General features: G+C 57.7%; 1 long non-coding RNA gene across 2 annotated transcripts; it reads right to left on the bottom strand.

Moving 5' to 3' along the window:
- Window positions 1-2,245: 2,245 nt before the first annotated feature.
- LOC135321349 (uncharacterized) lies at window positions 2,246-9,941 on the bottom strand. 2 transcript variants are annotated; one of them, XR_010381090.1, is made up of 3 exons: window positions 6,340-9,941; window positions 5,852-6,254; window positions 2,246-5,762 (listed from the first exon to the last, which is right to left on the bottom strand). It is a non-coding gene; the product is annotated as an uncharacterized LOC135321349 (long non-coding RNA). The 2 variants fall into 2 exon arrangements; XR_010381091.1 differs by having other exon boundaries at window positions 2,246-6,254; window positions 6,340-7,057; window positions 7,317-9,941.
- Between the last annotated feature and the right edge of the window lie 40 nt (window positions 9,942-9,981).

Raw genomic sequence — 9,981 nt, 5'->3', positions numbered from 1 at the left:
CGCTAACGCAAGGGAGTCGGCCACACTGAGTCATCATACACAAAGCAAAGAGCTCTTGACAGACCACACGTTTGCAGGTAAAGCACTCGCTCCTGGGTAAACCTGGGCTCACCCTGGAGGAGTTCCCTGGAGGCTGTGAGGCGGAGGTGGGTTAGTAAACCAGGGGTCATACGGGTCCCGCCTACTGTTCTTTCCTACATCCCACGAGCTGACTGATAAGAGAGGCTTCTAGATGCCCCTTCTAGGTTGGATTCCATAGTTAAAAAGAAAAAATAAATAGAAAAGGAAAGCTAGCCACATGTATTTCAGTGTTAATGTTTTAAAGCCGGGGCGCTCTGACAGCCGCTCTCGCGTGCCCTGCGGTTGGCAGTGTGCCAGGAGGTCGCCTTAGGCTCGGCTTGGACCCCGGGGTTAGTGCGTCAGTAACAAGCATCCTCAGGAAAGTGCTGGCTGTGGGCTCAGCCGTCCAGGCACCTACCTTGGCAGCAGCATCAGCCCAGGAAGCCCTCCGAGGCAGAATTTGACACTAAAAGAGAGGAGAGCCGTGTATGACTCGCTTTGATGAATCGAATTCATCACGGCCAGCCTCTCTCCAAGCACCATAAGCGAACACTTGTGGGAAGTCCACTGCCTGTCCTGCGAGGCGGCCGCCCTGTAAGAAGGGGTGGGGCAATACTGGGTAGTGGGCCGAGTGACATACTAGCGCGTTCACTGCATGCTCACCCGAGACGCACTTACCCCAAGCGGGCGGGCGGGTCCCGCCGGCCCTCCTGGGTCAGGAGGGGTGCCATCCTAGAGCCTTCGTCGCGTGGCGCATCGTGGCGCCCCTCGGGCCCTACGGCAGAGCGGCCCTGCCCCGAGGACCGTGGCCGCTTCCCAAGGCGGGAATCCTCTCCATGGACCCTCCTGTGGAGAGACGGATGCGGGGGGTTAGAGGACGGGGGGCCGTGTCTGATCAGTAAGCACCTACTCAGCGACCAGGCACACCCCTTGGAGGGGAGCTGGCCCTCTGGCTTCAGGTTCCTCCCTGGAAGGCAACGACCTGTCTCAGGAACACTTCAAGGAGGCTGCGGTAGTGAGAAGGGTGGACCGCCCGACGATGAGTCATCACATTTTAAGCAAACACGCCCCACTCCGCCCCCCCCCCGCCCCCAACTGTCCGCATCCACAGAGCGGCCGCCGCCCCAAGTCCACTGCCGCCTCCCAAAGTTGGCAGGACTGCTTCCAAGTCTTCCGGGCAGGTGGGGTGGGTGCTGAGGGTTGGTGACTAGGTGGCCCATAGGGTGAACAGAGTGCTTGCCCCTCTGGTCAACCTGTCACACACCCTGGATGGTGCTGACACCAGCATCTCTTCCGGAAGTTGGTCTCTGTCCAAAGTCTTGTCAGGTGACCCTGGTGACAGAACCACAGCCATTCCCCAGAGGTGGCGTGGCCCACAGGAAGGCCTCCTCCAGGAGGAGGGTGCTCAGGTCAGTGGACCGGATGACTTACAGCTAGGTCAAGCCCGTGGCCCTGGCCAGCCACCCTTCTCGTCTTCTCCACGTGGCTCTGAACACAAAGACTTCTTCCCTGAAGCTGCCATTGTGTCTGGGAAGTGCTTAGAGGCAGTATTTGGTACTGAAAAAATTGTTGTCCGTGAATGATTCGTCATAAGTAAAGCGAATCCACCACGAACAACTTCTCTTCAAGTACCACAGACAAGCAGAGACAAGACAGACAGGGGGTCCTCTTCCACTTGGCCGACGGCTGCGGTCTCCTCCCGCCTCCGTCCTGTGGGCAGATTGGACACCGAGCATTAGTGAGATGGACGTGTGTCCTGAGAACATGCTGGAATGTGGGGGACTGTCCACTCACCTCCCCTGGAGTGGTGCTGACACAGAGCCCCTTTCCTGGAGATGCAATTGCATTCCTGAGTCCTCAGGGCCAGGGATTAGGAACAGGAAGAGGGGGCCACGTGCTGCACATCACAAGATGAACTCGTCACAGGTCAGGAACTCTCCATGTGTGCATGGACCCCAAGGTTTCTGAGCGGGGACCTCAGACTTCCCGACGGGGCACACTTGCACCTCCATCAGGCACAGTGAGGCACTGGCCAAGCGCCTCTGTGACTGGTGGGATCCACCAGACCCGGGGTACTCACGGAGAGTCAGCCCAGCCCAGGCCCTCAGGGTGATCTGAGGGAGGCTCCCCCAAACCCTTCACAATCCCGGGAGACCCCAATCCCTCCCCACCCTCTCCTTTTCACCACCCATCTCCCATGGGGAAGCCCCCAAGAAAGCAATTCCAAGAAGGGTGGCATCACAAGTCACTCACCCACCTTCTCCCCTACAACCTCAGACCAGCAGGACCACATTCCACTTCCCGCATTCACCACTGGAAGGCTCTGAGCCTCACACCCCAAGGCTCAATGTCAGAGCCCATCCCCCACCCTGCCTCCGTGCCGCACAGCCCCTCCACGGCACATCTGGCCCAGGGCCGTCACCATGTGCTCCACCTTCCACCCCCGGAGGGACGGCTGTCCTCTCATTTCCTGCACCAAAGCCTGGCAGAGGGTAGACGGCGTCCCTGCTCATCGCTCCAGACCGTTTTCCCTCTCTTTTCCTTTCAAAATGTCAGTTCTTTCCAGCATATTCATCAGACCTCACTGCCCACTCCCTGGTCACGGCCACCTTGGTCCTCCCTGACAGCTCTGGGTCACCATCTTCCTCCTGGAACATCTCCTGCTTTCCACCTTGGCAATGACCACTTATCAACACTGGACCCAGCTCCCCCACGTAGGCTTGGGGACGGCCTCACCTCCAGTTACATCTGCCTGCATCCTACCTGGCCCTTCAGCCCCACGGTCACGGCCTCAGCTTGGATCTTGGCAATACTGGTCATGACACCTTCTCCCAAAGTTCGACTCTCTAGAATCCCCACTCAGCGATGATCACACCTGCAGAACCTCTGGTTCAGCGCCTGCCCCACCTTCTCCCTCCTGACCCGGGCCAGGCTCATCCAGTCCAGCCCTGGATGGGTGCTGCCTCCACCTTTGGGACATCCCACGTGCTCCGTGGCTCCTGCCTCTGCGGGGGCCCCCATCCTAGCCTGAGCTCCCTACATCTATGCAACAGCCCCCACGCGGGCTCTTGATTGTCACCCTTGTGCTCAGAGAGAGACCTCTTCAACACAGGCCCCGCCTCCCTCCCTCCGAATAAAGTCCGCGTGCGCCCCACCTCTGAGGGGGCCTCTCTCACCCCGTAGCTCAGTCCACACCCGCAGAGCTTCTCGCTTTTTCTCAAGGACGCCAGGTGGCTTTCGTGTGCCACACCCCCCTGAAACGCTCCAGCTGACCCAGCCCCCACGTGGCTCCCATGTCCCCTTCCCAGAGGGACCTTTCCAGGCCCGCGCTGAACAGAAGCGCCCGCTCTGCGGGGGCGTCTTCCTCACACGCTGCTCTGCTGTCCTGCGCTTCAGAGTGCCTAACAGTGGGCCAGACTGTTTCACGGTTTGGTTTTCTTATCCATCTCTCCCACCAGATTGTCAAGTCTACGTGGGCAAGGACTTGACCTTGCTCACTGCTCCATCCTCAGTTTAGAGGAAACAGCTAAGGTCTAGAAGCATCTAGAACATAGTACACACTCGATCATTGTTTGTGAAATGACTGAGTCACTCCTCGTTGATTGATCAATTCAGGGACAGTTCATTAGCAGTGTGGTCACACCAGTAACAAGATGATCTGATAATGTCAAGAAAGAGCCCTGTTGAAAGAGCATCAGGTGCAAAGCAGTTGTTCCTTCCCCACAGCAGTTCTCAAAGCGGCCGGGTCTTGCGGGGCCAGGTCTTGCGGGGCCGGGAGCCAAGTGAGGCTCGTCAGAGACACAGAGTAGACTCTGCTCCGCTAAAACTCTCCATGCACCCTGGGAAGATGCGATGCCCACAGGTCTCCCTGAGGTTGGCAGTGCTTCCAGAAAGCCTTCCTGGGCAAGAGTGGACAAGCAGAAAGTCCTTCCTGGAGCAAATGCAGTAGGGACGACCAACTCGGTGTCGGCCGGCATCGCCACTGGGCCCTCGCATTCGCACGCTCTCCGGGGCTCCTTCTTCGAAAGGAGGGGCTTCACTCGCAACGGGCAGCGGGCAGTCTGTGTGCGCGGGGCTCTCACTGGTCAGCCCCTCAGGACGGTGTGAGGCAGATACCGGCATTCCTTCCAGAAGATCCCAGCCCTCCTGGGCAATCACCTTCCACATAGATCAGCTTCTAGTCATGGGTGCCACCAGGGAGTGCCATGTGTCACGAAGGACGCGTGTGCGCTGGGCTCTGCCTTCCACGTACATACCTTGGGTGGGTACACAAACCAAGACCTCCTCTCTGAAGGCTGGACGCTGCCCAGGATGCCCTCCACAGCAGTATTTGATACTGAAAAACTGGATGTCCCTGTATGATTCGTCATAAATACAGCGAACACAGCAGGGATAACCGCTCTTCAAGTACCGAAGGCTTATGCTGAGGAACCAAGTCTTCACCAGAGCCGGCCTTGCCTCCAGCTAGTCCTGCTGAGGACGAACTGGGGACTGAGGGTTAGGAGAATTGGACGTTGCCCGTTGTAGATAAAGCCCACTGGCCAACCACGTGTGTCAGTGCTCTCTGGCCAACCATGCATTCCTTCCCCTGGGAAGCGGCTGATGCCAACAGGTCTTCCCAGGAAGCTTCTGAGGCACGATCAAGACTTAAAAACACAAACTTTCCCTTCTATGACTCAGCATAAATAGAGCCAACCCGGCAAGAAGGTCTTTTGAAGGGCCAGGTACTAGCCTGGACAAGGAATCACCGCCTCTTCTCCCGGAGTCTGTCCTGAGAAGTCACTGGATAGGCAGGGACTGTGGATCAGTTGACATACATCATTGATAAAATGTATGTTCTCTGATCAACCATCCATTCCCCTATCATGGGCCACACCCTGTCCTCTGGTTAGAGTTCCAGTTGGAGTGCATCTCCATGTGGGAGTTTGTCCTGCAAAACAGCGGCTCTGATGTGATCAGCTGCAAACACAGTGAAGCCCCAATAGCCAGCCCTGACACGCTCAGCCTGGGAAGCTAAGCATTCAAGGCCTCGATGCCACTGCTGGGGACCCTGTGGCTTCACCCTCACTGAGCACAGGCTCTGAGATGCGCCATTCTCTCAAGCACTAGGGAAGGCCATTCCTCCTGAAGGTGGGATGATGCCCAGGAAGAATGCACTACGGCACTGCGTCTGTAACAGAGCAAGAGCGGCAGAGGCACCCCGCCATGGATGGTGCCTTTGGGTGGGGCAGAGCAGATGCTGATGGTCACGGGTCACACCAGCCCTCCCTAGACTTTGGATGGACACAGAGAGCAGTAACCTTTCCCTGGAAGAGAGCTGCCTTCTTCCCCAGGCGGTCCTCATGGGCAGAAGAAGAGCAGGAGCTGAATGACCAGTGATACAGCCATACATACAGCATCCCCGGACCGAACCTCTCTCTTCGAGGGAGAGAGATGGGGCGGACCTGGTCCCCAAAGTCCCTACAGACGACTGATTGTGTTCTGAGGGCCCGGGGATCCTCACACGCTGACCCTCTCCCCGTGGACCCAGTGAGGGGGGCACAGAACCCTGCCCTGAAGGCGGGACACCTCCTCTCAGTCTTCCACGGTGCCAGAACATCCACCACACGGTTACGAAGAGCATCCCCAAGACCTCACGTGCCAACGCCGACAAGCACACCTGCGTCCCGTCTCCAAAGCTCGGGTCACTTCTGCGCAATCACCTGAGGACGGAGGAAATTCCCGTGTTGGTGGACCAGGGGCACGTCCACCGATCTAGTGCATGCCCAGGGCCCACTGTGCAGTCACATACCTGTGGACAGGGCTCTTACTGTGAAGCTGGCGTCCCCAACAGGCGTCTGTCCTGAACTGATTCTACAAAAGGACTCGTCTGCTGGGCTTGTCACCACAAAGAGAACAGAGCCACGAAGATGGGGAGCCGCGGGGCTTTGCAGCCACCCCCAGGTGTCAACATGGAGAGGATCCTGGAAGGGGCAGGGCCCAGGGGCGCCACCCTTCACCAAGCTTGGGATCCTGTCCCCGTAACCAGGGGTGATCCCAAAGCCAGCTCTGCGCGGGAGGCGCTGTCGGGTGTAGAGGCTGAGCAGTCTTCCTTACGAGCGAGGGAGGGAATGCGGGTCGGGGCCAGTCTCTTCAAGGGCCCGGTGGTGGGACAGGAAACCCCACTGGCTCTGCTGGCAGAACCTTGTGGAAACCTATGGGAAGAAGTGGACCCGGGGGGTCAGTGACCCCGGAGACAAACAGGGAGGCAGAGCAGAAATCAGAGTGCCTTTCACCCACCTGGGAAGATGGTGGCTCTGTGCCCGGGGAGCTGCCCCCGATGGGGCTTGACCCTCGGAAGTAGATTGTCCTCAGAGAAGTCTTTGTGAAGGAAGTGATCTCTCCTCGAGTGTCCCACAGGGCGGAAACCACATTCTCCCCACCAGGCTGGAGCCACCCTGCAAAGGACTGGGACTGGAGGACCAGAGCCAGGAGAGCTCCAGCCCCGGGGTGGGGCTCACCCGTCAGGCCCCACTGACTGGCCGGCCATGCAGTGATGTGGACTCAGAAAGTTCCAACCACAGATCCGCAAAGCACCACCCCCCAACCCCACATCACACCCGCACTCCAAGGCAGGCCGGACGGAACAGGGCGGAGAGGGGGGCGGCTTTGTACAAATCATCCAAACACATCCAGGTCACTGCAAAACCACAGCAAAGCAGCACCGGGCCCCTCCCACCACCAGCCGGGCCCCGGGCTCCCAGCTCACACAAGGCACACGCTCTCACGTCTCCTGTGCGGGCGGCCCTCCGAGGCAGAGTTTGATATTCAAAAAGAGGTTAACCATGTATTATTCATGATGAACGAAGCGAACATGACACGGATAACCTCTCCTCAAATATCCCTGAATAGTTCTGAAACGAAAACCACGGCCTCTTCCCCACCGTCGTCTTTGCCTCCGGAAGCTTCTTCCCCGCATGAGCTGAATCTCAGGGCCAGGGAGCCAGGTACCCACATCCTGCGAAGAGAGCCCACGTGCCAGCATCAGTCGTCCGTTCCCATACCCTGGGCCCCGGGCCTTGGCTTGGCCCCGACCCCAAAGTCCAAACACCCAGACTGGAACCGCCGTGCACAGAAAGCCTCCCAGAACAGATGCAACCCCCCCCACACACACACCAAAGCCTCCTCCGGGCATTCCTAGGAGGTGGGGTCTGATGGCTGGAAGAGGCCAACAGATAAATTTGTGTTACAGGTAAGCACAGCCGTCATGATAATACCTTTTTTGATAAAACAGAGTGCATCACAGGTCCCCGAGACAGGGGCTCCCCAAAAGATGGCCTCAGTTCCAGGAACACTGCTTCGGACTGACTGGAAATGGAGGATCACAGATGCGATGGCTCCAGCTGTTGACCCGGCACCTGGCAACTCAGTCTTGCACGGGGCTGACACAGGTGGCCTCTCCCTGATGCAGGCCTTGTATCTGGAAAGCCCTCGGAGGCAGGATTTGATTATAAGGGAGAGTGATCCCATGACGTTTATGCATAAGCGAGCTCATCGCAGAAAACCATTGTTCACGAACTGAAAAGCAGGGTGTCGGTTTGGGAAGTGTTCTTGTGATGGGCGGCATGTGGAAGAGGGGGAGCAGGGGACACACATCACAAATCAAGCACACCATCTCCAGCCCCAAACTGTTTTGAGCGTTGTCCACCGGCCAGTAGCATTAGCATCACTTGGGAACTTGCTAAAAATGCAGAATCTTGGTCCCTGAATCAGAATCTGCCTTTTAACAAGATCCCTAGGTGATGAAAATCTTAGAAGCATGTTAAAGTTTGAGAAACACTGCTTTAGCCAACAATTCATACACAGACACACACACACGCACACACAGACATACACATCCACGCACACACGCGTGCACGCACCAACCCAGAGATGCCGTTGACCCCAGTGTCTGATTCCCAGGGTCTGTGTTCCATGTGAGAGTCTCTATGATGAAATGAGTCCAAAAGAAGCGTGTTACCGTGCCGTGTCCATCAGGAATACAAGAAATAGTCAACAGACAGCTCCTCAGAGGGACCAAACGGTAGTGGCTGCAGGAAATGGACTGTGCTTTCCTTAATTTTGCATCTCCTCAAGGAAGTCTTCCATGCTCAGAATTTACGCCAAAGATCAGGGGGTGTGGGACCCAGATGCCCCAGTCCACTGTCTAGCCGCCCAGAGACACTTGACAATAGCATCTCCAAGGAGCTCCTCGTGGCTGAGATTCACTAACAAGAAGAGAAAGACGGACAAGTAACAAACGAGCTCTTCCAAACAGCTCTGAGCACCGGAATTGTGTCCCCTCCCAAGGCTGGGATTCGCTCAGGGAAGTCACACTGACGGCTTGCATCCTGAGGTCACTGAATTAGTTCTTACAGCCCTTCACTTGCGCTCCGTGGTGCGGCAGGCGCCCAGGTCCTCTTGCTGAAGTAGGCACCATGCTTGAGGAAGCTTGTGAAGTGAATCTGGATACTGAAACAGTGGTTGTCTGGGATGAATCACCATAAGTAGAGAGGCCATACTACGGACAGCTGTTCTTTACACACCACAAGGCTGTGCCCTCCAGAAGAGCGTGGCGTCTTCTCCAAGTCAGCGTCCCTTCCAGAAAGTTCTCCACAGGCAGTCTGAACAAGGCAGGTTAGCGGGTCAGCGTCACACAGCGAGATTCAGCCACATGCTCGGGGGTCAGGCATGTCCTCGGGCAGGGGAAGGGGAACCGATACCAATGACCTGACCCTAAAGTTGGCTTCCTGTCCAAGCAGCACCTTCAAGGAACAGGATTCGATGAGCCTTGAATGCTGGGTCACCCACAGAGCACACTCGTGACCAATGCAGGTTAGTGGCAGCACCAGGGAGCCCACTGGCCCCTTGCCAAGCTTGGCCCCGCCTCCAGGGCCCCGAGGCTAGCGCTCTGGTGTCCGCGCCACGGCCAGGCGCGAGCCCCAGGAGGGGCGACACACGCGTCTCTTTACAGAGTTTGTCATGGGGTCCAAGAAGGCCGACGAGCCAGGATTTGATACTCAAAAAGAAACTGTCCTTGTATGATGCATCACAAAGAAAGCGAACACACCAAGGATAATTTCTCCTCGAGTATGAAACAGCAGCGTGGCAGGAACACCGGCACCTCCAGGTCTCTGGCTCAAGGTTGCACAGTGACTACAACTCAGCAAAGCCAGGTGCACGCACACGCACCACGCATGTGTGCACACACACCACGTGCACACTCACCACGTGCACAGCAGACACAACGCATGCATCACGGACGACGTGTCTCTGAGCACCAGGGAGGCAGCACGGCGCTACCCCTCGCTCTGCTCGGCGACCTCGCCCGAGGGTCCCGCAGAGGGCGGACGGCTGCTGAGGCCAGGAATCCGAGGACTGTCCCCCTTACCCAGAGCAAACAAATGCTCTCAGTGGCCCCGCTGTCATGGGCCTCCTGCCCCCACTGCACTTGGCCTCGTTTCCGAAAGCCATCACGGGAAGGCTGTCCTGCTGATCTTCAAGAGCCTCGCCACCCCCTGGGAACCCCAGCGCCAGCTCTGGGCTTGGTAATCCACTCACATACCTGAGGGAGGGTTTGCCGCCCACACCCCAACATAGCTCCAAAACACCAAGGAGAGAGTTTAACAAGACCGCCATTACAACAGTCCCCTAGCACAGAGCATCCCGGCTACGACCTGGGAGGGGCCGAGCGCCAGGCTCTGCTCTAAGCCACGTACAAGTCTCAAGTCCTCCAGCCCCCAGCAGCCCTCTGGTCCCCAGTCCGCGCGAGAGCCCGCGGGCACCGCACGGCGAAATCCTTGCCCGAGGGGGCGGGTCAGTCAGCGTCAGAGGCGGGGCCCAAGCGCAGGAAGCCGGACTCCACGGTCTGCGCTCTTGATACTGAAAAAGTGGATGACCCTG

This window comes from Camelus dromedarius, chromosome 5, assembly GCF_036321535.1.
Source record: "Camelus dromedarius isolate mCamDro1 chromosome 5, mCamDro1.pat, whole genome shotgun sequence".
Classification (NCBI taxonomy): Eukaryota; Metazoa; Chordata; class Mammalia; order Artiodactyla; family Camelidae; genus Camelus; species Camelus dromedarius.
This window is presented reverse-complemented; position numbering and strand designations above follow the sequence as displayed.